At 33.7% G+C, this 20,331-nt stretch overlaps 1 protein-coding gene across 1 annotated transcript in view; it reads right to left on the reverse strand.

Annotated features, from left to right (window-relative positions):
* The window catches only part of SEMA3A (semaphorin 3A), a 450,150-nt gene that overhangs the window by 305,117 nt on the left and 124,702 nt on the right, over nucleotides 1-20,331 (reverse strand). The window contains exon 3 of the mRNA XM_046669012.1: nucleotides 7,556-7,640. The gene's annotated coding sequence lies outside the window, so the exon portion shown is untranslated. The remainder of the gene's footprint in view (nucleotides 1-7,555; nucleotides 7,641-20,331) is intronic.

Below are 20,331 nucleotides of genomic sequence, written 5' to 3' on the forward strand. Positions count from 1 at the left end.
AGAAGGGTTGTAAGACAAAGTCAAGAAAAATTCCACAAAGTAAAACAGCAAGAACGCAAAATTCAAAAACAGAAGTAAAAGGAAATTACTTGATCAATTAAAGTAGTCAAATATGAGATTTTTAGGACTAACAGAATGTGAAGACAGAAAATCCAGGGAAGAAATTTATCTATATTTATGTTTCTTTTATATATATTTCACATTATGTATCTTATCTATCTATCCATATCTTGATATATATTTCATATATACCGATATATCTATATCCAACTCTATATCTCTACATAGATACATATCTTCATATACACCAAGAAAATTTCCCATAACTGAAGGGCGTCTGTCTTCAGATTAAAAGGGTCTTCTCAGTGCTTAGTGTAAAGATAACAAAATAAAACAAATTGCAAAAGGCATAACATTACTACATTTCAGAATATCAGGGATAAAAATATGATGGCAAAAGCTTTTTTTGCTTGCTGGGGGGTGGGGATACATGTTACACAGGAACAGAAATCAGAATGCATTAAATGCTCAACTGTCACATTAAACAGATGACTTGGAAATTAGATGCAAATATTAAGCATAAGAATGCTGGATTGACTATATTAATATCAGCTAAAATAGACATCAAGGCAAAAGCATTACCAAATGAAAAGAAACAGTACACAACAATAAAAGGATCAATTCAGTAGGAAGATATACTAAGCATAAATGTATATGAACCTATAAAAAAAATGACAAGGGCTCAGGCCTGTGGCTGAATGGTTAAAGTTTCATATGCTCTGCTTCAGTGGCCCAGGTTCATGGGTTCAGTCCCAGGCACAGACCTATTCCACTCACCAGCCATGCTGTGGAGGTGTCCCACATACAAAATAAATAGAGGATTGGTAGGGATGTTAGCTCAGGAAGAATCTTCCTTAACAACAACAACAAAAAGACAAAATACAGGAAGCAATAATTGACAGAACTAAAGGAGGAAAACTAAAATTACATAATCATCGTAAGGAATTTTGTTAGTCGATCCACTTAGTGGATTTAATAAACACTATGCAGCACATAAGTTGGGTCTTAAAAGAACTCTCAGCAGGTTCTAAATGATTGATATCAGAATATGTTCTCTGACTACAATGGAATTAAATTAAAAATCAATAAGATATCTAGAGAAACATAAATTGATTTATAGATTCAACAAAATCCCAATCAAAATTTCAGGAGGCTTTTTTGTGTGTTTGTTGGGGGTTGGGGGTGTTATATGGGAAACAACCTAGAAGAACCAAAGAAATTTTAAAATACAGCTGAGTTAGTCATCTTACAGAATTTGATTTCAAGACTTAGTGTAAATCTGCAAAAATCAAGACAATATGTTGTTGACAAAAAGGTAGACACATGGTCTGACGGAGTAAATTAGAGAGTCCAGATGTAGGCCATTGATATTTGACAAAATTCCTAAGGTAAGTCAATGTGGAAAAGAATGTCTTTTCAACAAATGAGCCTCAAACTACATGCAAAAATTGACTCAAAATGGATCATAGTCCTTCAACAACTAAAACAATAAAACTCTTGGAAGAAATTATTGGATAAAAAATTTAACCTTGGGGTAAGCAAACATTTCTTAATTAGTATCCAACAGTACAAATATAAAAGAATAAAAGCACTTTATCAATACTGAAAATTTCGCTCTCCAAAAGAAATTTAAGAAAATGAAAAAAGAAAGCCTTGAATGGGAGAAAGTACTCACAAAACATATATATCTACCAAAAAACTAGTATCCAGAACATATAAAGTGCTCTTATAACTCAAAAATAATAAGACAAAATCCAATTAAAAACATTGAGTAAAATATTTCAATAGATACTTTAGAAAAGAAGAGATACAGATGGCTAATACAGAAATTAAAAGATGCTCAATATCATTAATCAGAGAAATGCAAACTGATGCCACACTGAAATACCATCACATATACATTAAAATGGCTAAAATTTAAAAAGACTGATAACATAATGTTTTGCAGGGATTCAGAGCAGAGATCAGCAAACTTTTTGTTTAAAGGGCCAGATAGTAAATATTTTAAGCTAAATATTTAGGCCCCATCTTAAGGGCAATATGATCTTTGTCACAATTACTTAATTCTGCTTTTGTAGCATGAAAGCAGCTAATTCATAAATAAATGAGTGTAGGGTCATGTTCCAATACAACTTTATTTACAGAAAAAGCTAAATTTGGCTCAAGAGCTATAGTTTGCAGACTCCTGATGCAGAGCAACAGGAACTCTCATACATTGCTCAGGTGAATGTCAATTGGTACAACCACTTTGGAAAACTTACGTCATTTCTTAAAAAGTTAAACATATACCTGCTAAATGACTCTGATATTCCAATCCTACATATTTTTCCAAGAGAAATGAAAACACAAGTCCACACAAAGACTTTTACATAAATGCTCATAAAAAATTAATTCACAAAAGTCAAAAGATAGAAACAACTAAATATCCAACAACAAGTGAATGAATAAATGAACATAGTATATCCATTCAATGGAAGACTCTTCAGCAATGAAAAGAAATGAACTGCTGATACAAACAGGTACATATATAAATCTCTAAATCATTATGCTAAGCGAAGAAAATACACATAAAAATGCATACTTATACGATTCCTTTTATATAAAATGCACACTAATTCATAGTATGAAGAAAGCAAAGGAGCATAAGGAATCTTGCCAGGTGATGGAATATTCTGTATCTTGCTTGTGCTGGTGGTTTCATGGGTCTAGAGTACTGTCAAAACTCATGGAATTGAGCCCTTTAAAATAGATGCAGTTTATATTACCTAAATTAACCCTCAATAAAGTTAGTAAGGAAAAATAAATATATAGAGAGGCTTCACCCAAAGAGATTGTAAACATGTTAAGGAGTTTAACTAAGATACAAGTTCTATGCAGTGTTTTGCCTTTTGTATATGTATCAAGAAATATTTAGCCAGCTGTAAAATGTCATTCCCTAAACGGGGTTGCTCCCTGAGGTAGTGTGCTATGCATGTGTTTCTATTATTACCCAATCTTTCTGCTAAATTATTTTTACCCACTGACAGTCTTTTGTTTGTGGAAAAAGAGGATGTTACCTCTTTATTTTGTCCACACAGTTACAAATTACAGATACAGACAATGCTGATAAATAATGTAAATTGTCAATAGATAATCCTAAAATGATAAGGAAGAAAGTCCAGCAAACGGAATATTTTGAGAGCAAGATATTATGATATAAAGAAAAGAACTCCAGAATTAGAGTTTGAAGTTTGGGTTCTTGGTCTCTGTAACTTGTATTAAATTTATCTTAGCCTTAGTTTGCTTATGTAAACAATGAAATGATCTCGCAAGTCCATTCTGGCTCATAAATTCTGTGAATCTAAAAACATTTAGTACAGATTATCAAAGGTAAAATAAAAAAATAGAACAGAACAGTTTGGGGGAAGAAGGAATTATTAGATGGAAAAATAAAGATTCAGTCTGAAACTGAAGTAGGTTTTATGAAACACGCAGGCTGAGGTTTTTCAAAGAGATAGGTAACATTCTTCTACTCATGGCCATTTGGATACCACACTCACTGGGTGCAGAGGTTAGGCATGCGCTGGATTCTCTTGGGAGCAAAGCCACACCTTTAGGCACTCTTTCTGACCCTGTGGGCGCTAATATCTAGCCAAGGCAATGAGGTGAGAGCTTGCTAGTTGCTCAGGTCACCAAAGTTTCTTGTTACTAAAGCTGAGTGTGCGCTCAGTTCCGGAATGATTTTCTTAGCACACCTGAGCAATCTTTCTCTCTTTAAAAAATGTTTAGGGAATTCTCTGATAAAGAAAAGATATTCTAAATCCTTGAAAAATCTTAGAAGTGGTTACAACACAAGTTAAAATAATAATATCCTATAAGCTAAGAGAGCCTGTTTAAAAATAAAAATTAAATAACAGCTAAATTAATAGGTGAACATACTGAGTTAAAATGATTCTTCTTTTGAAACAAAAGTTTTTTCCCTCTTAAACACTGACATCCGTTAGAGAATTTTATATATTTTAAAGATTTTATTTTTTTCCTTTTTCTCCCCAAAGCCCCCCGGTACATAGTTGTATATTCTTTGTTGTGGGTTCTTCTAGTTGTGGCATGTGGGACACCACCTCAGCGTGGTTTGATGAGCAGTGCCATGTCCGTGCCCAGGATTCGAACCAATGAAACACTGGGCCGCCTGCAGCAGAGTGTGTGAACTTAACCACTTGGCCACGGGGCCAGCCCCGCGAATTTTATCTGTTTTAAATGGTTTTGTTTCAACTCAATTCACCAGCCACATATCTGTATAAAAACATTCGTGGGGCTTGCCCAGTGGCATAGCGGGTAAGTTGGGCGCTCTCTTCTTCAGCAGCTGCATAGGTTTGAGGGTTCGGATCCCATGCACAGACATACACCACTCATAAAGCCATGCTGTGGCAGCAACCCACATGCAAAATAGAGGAAGACTGGCATAGATGTTAGCTCAGAGCCAATCTTTCTCAAGCAAAAAAAAAGAGAAAGACTGGCAACAGATGTTAGCTCAGGGCAAATCTTCCTCACCTAAAAAGGTTCTTATTTTTTCTTTCGGTCACTAACTAAATAAATATTGTCTGTCCCTTAAACTGCAGGGTAGGGGAAGGCATAAAGAAGAAAAAATATTTTTCACCTAAAAAGATTATAATATAGAGTAAAAATATAAGACTCATACTTAACCATAAAAAGTAAAATCCTTTTGAAAAATAAAATAAGGAAAAGGTAGTTTGAAAAGTATTCAAATAAAGGAAAACTATATTGTACATTACAAAATTCAATTTTTCAAAAATCACACAATATTTCAAAATATGTAAAGATTGTAAGCAAGTAAAATTAGATATCACTAATCCCAATAGATGAATGAGAATATTAAATAAGGCCGAGGAATTTTATCAATGTCACACAGTGATTCAGCTTAGAAATTCAGAACTATGTGAGTTCTGAAGTGTAATTTCATTCTAGTATATGAGACCACTTCCTTATGAAAGAGACCAAAGTTATTCAGTAGTCGTAAAATTATGAACCTTGAATGGAATACCAAATTAATACATACTACTCGATCTTCTTAGCATATTGATTTGTATCTTCTTCTTCCTTCTCATCCACACATTTTCAATTTTCCTTTTTAGTTAATGTGGCATTTTATCTCATTTTCCTCTCTTCCAAAATCAGTACATCCTTTTAAACTACAGTCTTTTTTAATTGCCTTCTACTTTTTTAATGAATGCCTGAAATCTTTGTCATGAGCTTCCTAGTAAGGTATTATATATATTCAATCTAGAATTTGTTTAGAATCAAACATATATGGAGCCATGTCTAGGAAACAGTCAATAATTGCAGAACTATTCTCAGATTCAGGAGAGGGAAAAAAATGTGTCATGGATCTTGGCATTCCCTAAGCAAATAAGCCATTAAATAACAAAATTAGCAGGACAAGCAAAATATATTATCTACTCTTTTAGGTAATTATTTATATTAAATATATCATAACACATTTGACATGCCAATAATTCTCCTCCAAGTTATCTATGTTAATATAAAGGGAGAAACCAAGAGAGAGAGTAGCTCTGTCACTGAAATGGACATTGACAAGAAACAGGTCTCAAGGCTCCCAATTGGTATGGCCAGATCACATTTTCCAACAAGCTTATATTTATCTACCCTAGTTTGTATTTGAATTATTCAAAGTCTAGAAGCATAAATTCAGTTCTGCCAATAGTTCTGTTAGGTGGAGTATCTGGAAGTAAATTTCATCAGATTTTAGTCAAATTTGCTACTCCAACTTCTATAAATATTCATTAGTTGACTACTATTCACTATCCCATTTCAACCTGATGGATACATTGTTAATTATATTCAGTGATTTAAGACTCATCCATGTGGACTGTTGAGGGTTTTATAAACTAATTTTGAAAAATTGGCGTGATTTTCAAGTATACCTTAAAAGGCAATGAGGGCAATGATGTTGAAACCAAGTCTATGTATGACTTTGGCCTTTATAAATTTGGAACAGATTTTAATTAGTGCCCAGGATATTCACTTTGTGAACCTGGCCTTTTTTATTGGTGCCCTATGAGGCAACTCTAATTGGAAAATCAGAAGGTTCTTATTTGCTGAAAAAGAAAGCAAATGTTTAGTATTTGTGCGTATGATGCACTAATGAAAAATAGCATCCAGGAAATTAGTGTTGTGGAAGGCTAAATATTATTCTAGCCCATTAATGAATATACATATATATAAGTGTATATATGTTTATAATGGATGTATATATATGTATATGCATGTATCGGGGAACTGGCAACACTAGAGTCACATTTTGAAGTATTTACTGCCCTACCAATACTAAAGATATGAGACATGTCCCTGTAAAAAATTAAAAATATATATTGACCTGATATTAACAGTAACAACTTCAATGTAGATCTCAAAACAGTGAATTTTCACCTTATGTGATAAGTGATTTGTGTATGTAAGTGATGTTTACATATAGCAATTATAATATAAATAGTTTTCACAAAAAATCTTATTTTTCTGGACACTAAATATGAAAAACCTAGGGAAAAAAGCATTTCTTCACATTAAATAGAGAGAATCATCTAACTAAATCCAAAGAGACTCAATAAAATTGGGAACTCTATAGTTTTACTAAAATAAAAATCAAAATAAAATTGATAAATTTAGAAATTTAGAAATAAAATTAGTAGAATTTTATTCTACTCAAAAATCCATAAGGGAAAAAAACATTTAAATTCAGTCTTTCTTTTCTTACCAGCCCCATACACTACTCATATATCTTTAAGTTTTAATTCCTTTGTTTATTCCTTCTAATAGCAATTTATATAACACAGTGGAATGGTAAACCTAATAACTGCTAAATTTTCTACCTACTTCAGAAAGGAATCTTTAGGAATAAAGAGGACTTAAAAAATAATATATGTATACATTCAGATTTCTTAACTGTATTTACTTTAAGCGTAAAATTTCAGTCTCACATCTCAGGTCAAAATTAAGATAGGGTAACCCACTAAAAACTGACTCCTCCCTCTGTGCTTGGCACTCAAGCTTTTGCACGGATTCTAGTTGATAGTAACCATATGTGGTCCGGGAAATGTAGAAGGGCCAGCCTAACCAAAAGATCTTTCTGGATGGCAATCTTCCCCCACACCAGTTACCTCTGCTCTGTGGCTCCAGGGGAACATGGCCAACCCAGTCTAATTCCTAAGTAGGAAGACAAAAAAAGCCAAACATTTGCTATCCACATTTTGAAGTGGCAATGTGGCTTCCCTACAAATTATTTTTTTGAAATGTTGTAGCCCTCTCATATATCCAAATCATTCCATAGAATAGAAAACTATATAAGTGAAAACAGAAAGTTCCCTGAATATTTAAATATTATCTTCGAAATTATATGCCAAAGAAATGTACTAGTATATCTAAATTTTCACCAAAACTTATTAACATGCAAACGTGTTCATATTTTGAAATCTCTTACCTCCTTCCAGGAAAAATTCTTAATTCCTGAGGTACATTTGTTTAGTCCAACTGGTTATTTTAAATACCTTGACACTTTAAGTACCCTATAAAAATAAACAAGTTCATTCTTAGAATATAAACCAAACAATTAGCAATCAATTAACAGGTGCTTCACTAAATTAAAAGTCAGTATAAATTTCTTCAAACAACCTTAATACTTTGCATGGGAGAATGTAATGTAGGAAGGAAAAAGCTATTAGAAGAGGCAGACGTTGAATTTGACAAACATTTCACTCTGGCTCCTTCAAACAAATTACAATTGGTAATCACTAATTGGATCTGAGGTATTCTGAAGCAATTCATTATTCAGCTTCTGACTGTGCTAAAGAATAACTGATTTATCTGAGAATTAGTGGAAATTCTAACACACTCTTATTGATTTGTCCATAACGTTTTGATGTCGTTAACATTTTTCACTGCTGCTGATGAAAGACTCACATCAACAACTCAACTAAGCAGGAATTTCATGGCACTGCTAAAATGCACCCAGATTTCACCTTAACAAAAGTGGGTTTTTTTCCTGAATAAAGAAAAGATAGCATACATGAAAAGTAAATAGAAATTTTAAATAACTGAATCTTTTCAAATATGAGATTAAAAACATACCTTGAATAATTTTATTTTACTAAAATAGATGCTTTGTAACGTTGATCATACACTATTTCATATTTGAATAAATAATTAAAACAATTTAGAAAACAAAATAAAGACAATTCAAATCTGCACCAAAGACTTAATATTATCTCAATCCGGAAAACATGTAATTTAGCCAAAAAATTATGCAATGGAGAGTCATTAGCTGAGTATTAACCTTATTAAATAACATTAATCTTATTTAAGTCAATAAAAACTACAGTAATATAGATTCTGAATTATTTGCAATCCCTTTTTTTACTGCAAATCTTTGAGAAATATAGAATATTTTTATATTACTATATTTTTGAGAAACAGAGTATATTATCTTACATGCATTTAGACAGCATGCTTTTGTTGGATCCCTTTCTATGTGATAGGATTAAAGAAAATTTAAAGAGTTGATTTAAGTAAAAGAATTTATGCCACATGTATAGGTAAATAAACAGATAATTTATTACCCCAGGCATATATGCCAACATTGAAACTCAAATGTTAATATCATGTTAAATATTCCTCAGATACATGCATCACAAGATGGTGAAATTATTCCATGGCACTGATAAAGTGGAAAACAAGGTCTTTCGGGGAGAGGAGTCAAGTAACTCAGAGGCTAGTGCTTTTGAAGACTCATCTATGTGGATACTGAAATTAGCATACTATATGACAAGAATGGAATTGGAGAGAGTGACAGTAACCTAAAGCTAAAATCTTAAAGGAAGTGGGGAAGTGACCAGAGGTTGGTGGAAGACTTCTATAAAGAGGTATAGCAAGTTGTATCTACTAATTCATGAGATCACAGTTGGGCAGTTTTAGAGAGGAGGAAAGAAACTGCTCTGGATGTGACACTAAGGAGCAAAGAGAACATTATCCCACCTCCAATCTCAGTGATGGCAATGGTGTGGTAGGGAAATAGCCATCTCTTGAAAGCTGGCATGAGAAGCAGAGTCATCAGGGAAGAATCAGGCATCATTTAGAGAGAAGATAAGGGGAAAATACAAAAAGTGGTTGAAGATAAAGCTGCTTTGTTGGTGAGTTCCAGAGAGCGTGGTGAAAGGATGTCAGGAAACAGAGAGGATTCCAGAATGGGGAGGAAAGTTTTGAGAATCAGGAATAACTTAGAAGTTCTGCGTTCCTTTTGGTCATTGACATAAAACAAGAAAGCAGGTATGACAAGTCAAATCCTGATTTTCCCAAGACAAACCATAGTGATGAGGCTGTGAGTATCAGTGTGGCCAGAGAGGTGGTTGTGAGGTCTTGTCAGGAGCGTTCAGGGTTTCAGGGATGACAGTGCTCTCTGACCCAGCAAAGGATGTGTGAATTTCTCCTGACTTCTGATGAACAACTTTAGGCTAGCACAGGGGTTGTCTTTCTCCCTTGACCCCATCAGTGGTGGCCTGTAGACACCACATGTGGGCTTCCTTTTTACTCACACAGAAGGCATCTTATGGCCAGTCTAGAGGTCAACTTATTCTGAGCACATTGCCAATCTCTTGAGCCCCACTGATGGTAGCCTCCTAGAATGTGGTTGAATCTTCTGCATATGAAGACCTAGAGGCCAGCAGAGGAGTGGATCAGAATACGTCAGTATTCTGATCTCCCCTTGACTTCTACTACCGCAAGCCTAAAGAAAGGGAAGTTTTGTTCCAAATATAAAGACTGTTTTTTATATTTTTGACTTTTCCCTTATCCTGATGTTACAAGTGTTCTGTTTCATGAACAGCTCAATAAACTTTAACTGGTTTGTTTGTCTATAACTCCTATAGATATTTATCATTAACTCAATAAATATTTATTAATTACTATGTGCCAGGCACTATTTTAGCACATAACTTTTACACAAATTAAAGCACATAAATTTTATACAAACAATAAGCCAAATAATATACAAATTCATAACACAATGTCAGGCAATGGTAAGCACTATAAAATAAGAGGCTAGAAGGTGATTGGGTACTGATTTGCTTGGGGTGGTCAGGGAAGTCCTCTCTGAGTTGGTGACATTTTACCTGAGGTCTGAAGGAGGAAACTATGTGGGTATCTTGGGAAAGAGTATTCAAGATCAAAGGAGCAATACATACAAAGGCCCTGAGGCAAGATTATGCACAGATATTCCAGAAACAGCAATAAAGTCAGTGAGTAAAGAGTGAAGGAAGAGTGATAGGAGGGAGGTGGAGAGGCAAAATATGATATGGTCATAACCAAAAACAAATTTGAACTGATAAGGAAATATACAACAAACATTGGTAAAATCCATGCTATGAACACAATTTTCTAGTTAACAATAACACATTGGTCAAGTCAAATTTTTGTAAAAAAAAAAAAAGCTAAAGATAATATAATTAAAACAGCTTACTTAACACAATGGAAGTTTTACTACTTCATTAATCTTTTTTCAAATTGACCACAATGCAACCATCATGTTGATCAAAAAAATTTACTCTAACACATATAGTATTGTTTAATTCAATAGTTATAACTATGACTAAAATATATTTATTTGACAGAATGAAAACACACATCTTCTCTGATAATGTAGAGAAGCTTCTGGCACAGAAGAGTTTTTCCCCCTATCTTTGGGAAGATTACATGAGCCAAGTAGGCACCTGCAGATATAAAATATCTGAGAGTTCCTTTTTTCAATTCACACCATATAATTTTCCAACACAAAATCTATCAAAAGAGGTTCCATTAGTGTCAGGTAAAGATTCCTAACCAGCATAATTTTAACTTGTTCTAAAATGATAGTAACAAGTGAAACTTAAATGAGAAACTCCTATTGCAAGCAAATTGTAATTCTTTCTCTTATCTATTTCTTTTCTTTGATCCTGGTGTTCTCCTGGAAACTCTAAAGGAGTTGTAACTTTGATAAATCTGATGTCTGCTAGTTTCTACAGGGATGTACCAAGAAGAAATGTAACATTCTACTTTCTGTTGTACTTGTTTTCACTAAGCAATGATTTACTAGGAGTTGGCTGAATTGAAACTTAAATTGGTCATTTTCTTTAAAAATAACATAGCAAATTGATTGGAAAAACTTAAAACTGTCATTAATATTTCTAGAAAAGTTCATTCCAAATTTAACCTCTCTCTCTCTTTCTCCTTTCTTGCCTCCATCTCCCCTTCTCTCTGTCTTTCATGAGAGAGTGAGAAGAAGAGGTAATTTGAGAAGTAAATATGAATAAAATAAAAACTAATCAATTTGGGTTTAATTTCATCTATGATACAGAATTCCAACTCATTTTGATTAGAATTAGTAGATGTATTACATTTCAAATATCTTGAAGATATGTGTTGTCCTGAATATCTAAATTGTAGTAAAGTGGGTAAATTTAAGTAACTTCAAATGTTCTTATGTTTAATTACACAATTTCCATATTTTATTCATTTATTAATACACTTAAAAGTATTTATTAAACATATCCACTATGTCAGGCAATGCTTTAGGTGCAAAATTAAATTAGGCATGCAGCTAAAATAGAACCTCCAGGGAACAGACACTTGCTTTTTCTTTACCCCTATATTCCCACTGAAGAGAACAATGCCTGGCAAAGGGTAGCATTCAAATTTATATAATGAGTATATTAAGTGAATGTATATATTTGAATGAATGTACATATTTGAATAATTGAATGAATGTGTTCCCTCCTCCTTTATTTTATGTTACAGAGAGAGTCAGACAACTAAATTAATGATTGCAGTATAATGTGATGAATATAATGATGGTCGTATGTACTGAATGCTTAGGAAGCATAGAAGTAAAAATCCAAGTCAGACTACAGGGTGTTCAGGGCCCCAAGTCTATGAACAAAGTGTTAAAGATGCATCGTCAAGACTTAGGGTACACACAACTGAGGCTGATATGTCATTAAGCGCTAAAGCAAACGCCTCAGGGAAAAAAATACACTTTTCAAGGTCCCAGAAGAATATTTAAGTTGTGAAAAATTAAATGGCTTCCAGAATATGAAAAACGATGCAAATCAGAAATTAAGGAATACTTAACTAAATGCTTGTTAAATTTAACCTCTCAGCTTTATTAATTGTTAAATTGAAAACTTTTGATAGTTAAGATTCTCTTACTCACCAAGTATCCTCCAAAATGCATAGTAGTTGTTGAAAAAAATCCTGGAAAATGGTAATGAAATAAAAGGGCAAGTATGTGAAGTTCTTTCAAATTTTTAAAATAAAAAAATTCTTAATGTGGGACAAAGCTAAATTTAATATATTTGAAATGCTATGAGACGAGGTGACCAAAAGAAAGAAATGACACCCAGGGCTTCAAAAGACGTAAAACAGGTTTGTATCATCCAGTCTTAGACCAGTTCTGACATAGGCCGAAAATAAGTATAATCTGATCAAAATATTTGCATGGCATCTCTCCTTCAAGTAAGCAGTTTCTAAACTCCAAGCTGTCATTGATTGTCTCAAATTTAGCACAGAGACCTAAATCTAAAACATCATTTTTATTTTTTAGTGAGATTACAAAGTAACTTCATCATTTTACTTTTCAATGAGATTACAAAGTATATACAAATAGAAAATTAAAGCATTGTCCTTAGTTTAAGGCTCTTCTGAACAATTATCTCCTTAAATAAACTTCCCAGTGTCTTTGTCGACAGACTTTAAATCAGCCTGCACAAATTTCTTGGGACAGTTTTAGGTCATTAAAAGGTCATGGAAAGAACCCCAATGGTAACAGATAATTCCTAAAGCTTTTTAAAAAAATTACACTGAAATCAATTTCTGCTTTGAAAATAAACAGAAATTCTATGAACTATTACAGAACTAATCACCTACAGCTTAAATGTTTGAGTTTACTCATATGTTAATAATGCTATCTTGTAAACTTTCATTCATAGTGTATATATTATATATTTAATTCATATGCACTTTGTAAAATATACACTATTAATATATAATATATGCAAAACACATGCACATGTATGCATGTGTGTGTACACACACACACACGCACACACTCTCTCTCTCTCTCTCTCTCTTTGGAGAATCCTTAGCTGATTTGTGCATATTTTGTTATGTTTTAATTAGATAAACTTTAAACTTAAATCACCCAAGTGCTTAGTACCACCAAAATTTCTGGAGTCTCTATTTCCTTCTGAACATAAGTGCTCCACCTATTCTAAATATATGTAATTCCTTGTTCTGAATATATATGATTCCTTAGAAGGCTTGGAATCTTTCTATTATTTCTTAATCATAGTTATAAACATTATTGGTACAAACATTTTTTTGAAGCTTCCTGATATTTGCAATACCTCCTATTCTAAAGTTATTTGCAATGTATATGTTTGAAACATTATGAATAAAATATCAGGTCTATTTGACTACACTGGACCTTAATTAAGTATTCATGTAATTAAATAACAATTTATCATTATTTTTATAGAATATCAGCTGCGATATACTTTTGAATACTTATTTTCTCTCAAGTTCTATTGCTGTCTACATCAAAAAAATCCAAATTTGAGAGTAGAAAATGTAGAAATTTTATGGAGAATGAAACTATAAGTTTATAAGTCCTCTCACTTAAGCTATTTATTTTTGCAATTCTGTAGAAACAAAAATAATGATTCACACTTATTTGGGAATAAATCAAATTAATTACTTATTGTCCTTTCCTGTGATCTCAAATATTTTGACAGTAAGCTTTCATTCTTTAAATTGCATGTTAAAAAACTGTTTTGTTTTTCTTACACTTAAGGTAATAGATAAAACTGTGCTTGTGCTTGATGAGTGAGTTTGTGATAGAAAGGTCTAGAAGTGTATGCTGTGTTCCCAGTTGTGTGCTTATGATGAGTAAAGAGAGAGTCTTTTTCACAAATATAACAACCAACTTTTCTACCCTTCAAGAGTGTGTCCCATAGCTTCTCGTGTTCATTCTAGACCTGGCCTAAGACATTTTGATAGTCGTGTTTATTAAAACTCTCAGAATTCACTCAGTGAATCTATCTAATTTTGCAATTAGATAAAAAGCAAAATTTTAGTTAAGACAGAGATTGTTATAAATCTATGATTTAATTCCCTGAAAATATTAGGTAAATAAAAATCACAGGCATATGTTTAGGAACCTTGTACACTGCATATTACAAGGCATTCTATTTGTTTCCCAATGAGTATCTAATATATTAATGAACCAGATATCTATATTATGCTCATTTTAGTTATATCAATGAGACAAGTATTTATAAGCAACATCAGCATTATTAGCTCCATTAGGAAAATAAAAACAAAAAGTGATTACTCAAAAACATCAAGCAACTGGCATGTTAGTCAGTAGACCCCCATTATCCACGGCAGGTACATTCTAAGACCCCCAGTGGATGCCTGAAACCCTATATATACTGTTTTTTTCCTATACATCCATACCTATGATAAAGTTTAATTTATCAATTAGGCACGGTAAGAGACTAACAACAATAACAATAATAACATAAAACAATTATAATAATATACTGTAAGATAAGTTACCGTAGATCTTAGCATACAATTTTTTTTCTTATTTAGTTGAGAACTTTCATCTCTTCACTTAAAGGAAGCACTTTACGGCTACTCTTTGGCATATCTGAATTGCCAGCATCACTACTCTTGTGCTTTGGGGTCTTTATTAAGTAAAAATGGGTCACTTGAACACAAGCACTATGATACCACAACAGTTGATCTCTTAACCTAGATGGTTACTAAATGACTAACAGGCAGGTAGTGTACACAGTATGGGTACCTTGGACAAAGGGATGATTCATGTCCCAAGTGGGACGGAGAGAGGAGTGGCATGAAATTTTATCATGCTACTCAGAATGGCCGGCTATTTAAAACTTACAAGTTATTTATTTCTGGAATTTTCCATTTAATATTTTCAGACTGTGCTTGACCGCAACTAACTGAAGTCGCAGAAAGTGAAAGAACGTTATGATAAGGAGGTTCTGCTGTGTACTCAGTAAGCAGGTCTCAGTCATATAACTCCAAATTCTACGACCTTCAAGCATTGTCTCTTCTAAGAAAAATGTGTAAGATTGCCTTATTAAATGCAAAAAATGTAGAAATTTTATGGAGTGTGCCTCCACATCAGGAGGATACTTCCCACTCCTTTGACCTCGGGCTTGACAACATAACTTGCTTGGCAAATAAAATGTGAGTGGAAAGGACATGGGCTATGTCTGAGCAGAAGCTATAGGGGCCACAGTGTGGTTCTGCATCACTCTTTTTCCTGGGAAACAAGCTAATTCTTACGTTTGCGTACAAAACAACAGAGCAGAGCTGAAACCATCACAGAAGATATATGTGTATAATGTAAGTGATATAAAAATTTTTATTCTTATTGTAGGGCTATTAATAACCTCAGCATAACTTAGCCTATGCTAATTGAGATGGAATTTGGTGCTTTGAAATAAAGTACTGTAGTAACAAAAATCTAAGGTATCAGCTTTGAGATCAAACAGTAGGTGATAAGAAACTATTTATTGGAGGTCGGAAAGATGGTGACTCATGTAAGGCAATGGAGAAGCATTTGGTAAAGCTGTGAACTGCAATAACGTGGGAAGTAGATAATGTTCTAAACTAGCTGTGCCTCTGAGTTACTGTCAGGCCTAGGTTCATATAGGCCAGTTTGTAAGCAAAGTCAACAGAAACAGAGATTTTTCTGGAAATTATAGGCCTTGCAGCATTGAAAGGTGGAAGTTTCTTGTCTCTAACTGGTAAAGGATAAAACTGTGGAAAAGTTTGAGTCACAAAAGCTGACTACAACTCAGCTCGTAGCACAGAGCAAATCAAGGATGTGACTTTCACTCCTTTGTTAAAATCTCTGCACTGATTAAGGTAGTAGCTAGTAAATACTTTCCTTTGGTCAGAACGGCTCAGAAAAAATAGAATAAAAAAGGGATATGAGTCTTCTAGAAGCCCAGTAAGCTCAAGGTATCTAGGCTTGGAGTGAAAATCATGGGTGTGGTTGTTGGTGCATGCTTGTGATGAATAAAATAAAATACTAGAAATAAAAAGCCTACTATGTTTTAAGAAAGTTGTACAACCAAATGAATCATCAGCCTGAAATAAAAGAAAAATGTGAGTGTCCAAGATTTGAAATAAACTTTAGGTCTCCCAAATTTGTACTGGCAGTAAAATTAAGAGAAGAAATCTGGTTAGCCTGCAGGGGGTAGTGTTCTACAATGCCCTCTCCAGAGAATGCCAAGGAGGGAGAATAATGACAAAGATTTGCCAGAGGCCAGAGCTAAAGGTGAGGGAGAATAATACGCTAGGCAATGGCTCACAGGCCTCAGACCTGGGGACTAATTCAAAACATTCCCCATAATCAGGAGAGGGTCATGCCCACTATAATTTCAGAGTTGCTATGATCTACACAGTGACTGCTTTGTGCCTCATTTCTTCCCCTTTCTGATTAAAAGTATCTTGCTGTTCCGTCATGTGTTAGAAATGTGTGTGTGTGTGTGTGTGTGTGTGTGTGTGTGTGTGTGTGGTGGGGGCTGGGAGGAGAGGGATAGAGTATATAAAAGGTCCTTTTAACTCCTAGTTCTTCAGATTAAGATCCTCATCTGGGCTATCATGAGGTTCTAGCCTTTGAATCTGATGCTGTGATTAGATGGGACTTTTGCGTGTGTAAGAGAGGGAAGGGAATATTTGTGACTAGACTTTGGTAGATTGTATTATTGTCAAGAGTGCTGCTACTCCCTGCTGGGCCAGCACCTGTAGGAGAATTAGAGTCCAGTATCCTTGACTTTATACATAATCATATGACTTGTTTTGGGCAATGACGTGTAACTGCAAGTAACATGTGCCACATCTGAGCAGAAGCTTTAAAAGCCAGCTCATGGTTCTGCCCTTGTTCTTTTCCTTCTGTTATGAGATTAGTATATCTCAGATAGGGTCTGCTTCTTTATTTGGAATGATGGAGCATAGCCTAAACTGTCCCATGATGGACATACAAAAAGTGCAATATGTCAACTTTGTTATTATAAAGCCACCTAGATGTTGAAATCATTTGTTAGCATAGTACCACTTCGTGTAGCCCCACTGATTCAACAATACAACAGAAAGTGCACAGAAGCCAAAGGTGTAGAGCAAACAGAATGTCAGAGACAAAAGTTCCCTTTGCACAGCCAAGCAGTGTCCGCTTTCGAGAGGCCTCTTTTTGTGGCCTGTCTACCTTAGTACAGCTGGAATTCAGGGAATTGGCAGACAAGACTTAGTCAGAAAGCCATTTTTTTGAGTAAAAGCTGATTTTCTCTGAATATACAATGAAGAAAAGAACAATTCAACACTAATGGAATAAGTAGTTCATTTGTTTTAATCTCATAATAAATCCTTCACGGTACTATACAATTATAGGGAACAAGTAAATAACATCTAACTGAAAAGAATACTATCTGGAGAAGTTTTTTGTTTGTTATGAAATGATTTTCTACTAACTGTTCTAGCCGATGGGATTGGATCAGTAAGACATTCATTTCCGAATGGGTAATCAAAATTGCCACAATCAGACTGCACAAGACTCCAAAGCATCATATCAAGTCGAAATGTAAAGATGTATAAATGTAATCAGTAAATTTCAGCTCACTGCTCAGGTAAAACATGCAAATATAGACCATTAGGGTGGAGAGGATGTGAAGTATTCTTCTCCAGGTATTTTTAACTTTTGAAGCCTCTGTTTTTATTAATGACACCACCACTGGAGACATAAGCCCCATGGAGTAGAGACTCCAAGAAACGAAAGTCTATACACTTTCTATTCTCCTTGGAGGATTGGCACAATAATAACAGACACAATTGTGAACTCTGCTTTTAAAATACCAGCTACAATTATTAAGTCATAAAATCATAGGAGAGAAACAAATAATGAGAAATCATCTAAATTGTCTCTGTTAAAACCAGTCTCGTAGCAGTTTATCTCTTTCTAAACAATTATGTAAGCAATCTTTGGTGACTGCAGTTTTTCTCACAATTTATTCTTAATGTGATACAATAATACAAAAAAACCCCAAAGGATACTGATAAAAGCAATCAACTAGATATTCTTGTCATAAATAAGTAAACTTAGCAAATCTTTCAGATTTCTCTATAGCAATACTTCAAAAAATTTTGAGAGAACATTTTAATCCCATTCAAATAGCTTTCTCTGATACCCATGTCTTACAATATCAAATCATTTTGAGGCTATTAATTTTCAACTATAAACTCGCCCAATAATCTGACTACTCAATTTAAGTATATGCATTGGTTAAAACTGTAGGGATTACTCCCTCTCAGTTATTTTTGTACTACTATTTTTTTTCTTTTCATTCTTGTACTTTTGGGTCCTTTTTCTCTACTTCATTTTTTTCTTTTGTTATTTATTTTAAAAAGTGCTCCTGATTTCAAACTAAACATTTTTTTTTTACCATCTTCTCATATTTTTTCATTTCCCTTTGAGAGAAGTTAACTGAGATAAAATTGTTTGAATTAGAAAGACCACTGCCTTAAGTTAGGTGGTCCATTTTTAATTTTCAGAATGATTGTAACCAAATTAAAACCAAAATAAGCACCGATATGAAGAACTATTTGGAGTGAATCAGTTAATATTTTCAAATAATAATAATTTTAAATCCTTAAACTGAGACAAGGACTTATTTCACAGCACACAGAATGTAGGTACACAAACTAAAAATTCACTAACTCCTTTGTTTTTGCATCATACAGAGTACAGACCACCATATCACATCAGCCATTAACCAGATAACAGAGGTGTGCTAGGTTATACATTAAAAGTATACTTGGAAACGTTGAGCGGCAGAAAGACAGAGAGAGTTACCATTTTGAAGCTCCTGTGAGTCTTCTTTGCTGTTACTTGCTGATGTTTTCCTGAAGGCAGATATTTAATCTTCCAGAATCACATCCTTTTACTTTATCTTAAAACTATAATCCAGTAGCAGAAAATTTTTCTAAAACTGCTAGTGTTCAAATAAAATAAGGGACAAGGAGAGGCAGTGAGATGCCCACAATCAAACTGATTAAACTCTGCAGCATCTGCAGTTTGTCAAAAAGCTTTTTGCTGCCTAACATTTTCTAAAAATGGAAAAGGTGAAGCTTTCACAAGTTGCAGGCTCCAAATAAACCAGTTCGCCCAGGACAAAGCTCGTGATACCAGCAGAAAATAATTTCACACATTAGGAAGTTCTACTATAGCTGGTACCCATCATCCTAATAGGACACTTCTCCATATTAATGTGAGATTCAGCTTTTGGACCCTAGAAACTCTTTCTAGCCCTCAGGCTACATTTGTCCCAAAGAAGCATTTGTCACATGTAGCCTTGAGGGACTTTCATACAAAACTTGTGGAAGTAATGTATAGATTCTTTCCTTGGAAGGGAAAAAGACAAAACAAAACTGGGTCACTGATGGTGATTGTTAAAACACTAAACCTAAGAATGCACTTTTATTTCCTTCTCTTCATTTAATTTCCTCAGTTTTGCCTTGATTTGCTAGAGAGAAGAGTGTTTTGTATGGAAAATTAAATATGGGCTATATTATAGTTACCAATCGATATTGTGTATTTAGTGACAGCATACTCTCTCACAATTCATTGATTTTTGTCTCTCACCCTATCTAGGTGTAAAAGGTAATAGGCTGATACTTCTTTTTTTGCATAGAGCTTTGTTATAGCATAGTTTTACTCCTTTAGTTTTAACTCACATTTTAATAAAATTGCTTTTAACCTAAATATCACTAGTTTTTCAGCTTAAAAATATTAAAAACAAATATAATCTTATTATTTTATAGGTATTACCCTTCATTTTTCCTTGCATATGCTCTTCCTGTTCTAAAATTCCCAGTACATTTCACATTTACTATACTTGACTACTCCTTGTCTCAACATATTTTGTCAGTTATTATGGTCGCTGAGTTGCCAATAAATTATTTAACTGCAATAACTGTTCTCTGGTGGACAGAATTTCTTAGGAAAAACTCCATGAACATGCAACTACTTCAGGAAGTCCCAAAACTGCAAAATTGTATTAAAAATGCCTGGTTTCTAAATAAGCTTTGAAATAAATATTATTTGAAAAAGTATATTCAATTCTTAAAATCAATTGATCA

Source organism: Equus quagga, chromosome 8 (genome assembly GCF_021613505.1).
Source record: "Equus quagga isolate Etosha38 chromosome 8, UCLA_HA_Equagga_1.0, whole genome shotgun sequence".
Classification (NCBI taxonomy): domain Eukaryota; kingdom Metazoa; phylum Chordata; class Mammalia; order Perissodactyla; family Equidae; genus Equus; species Equus quagga.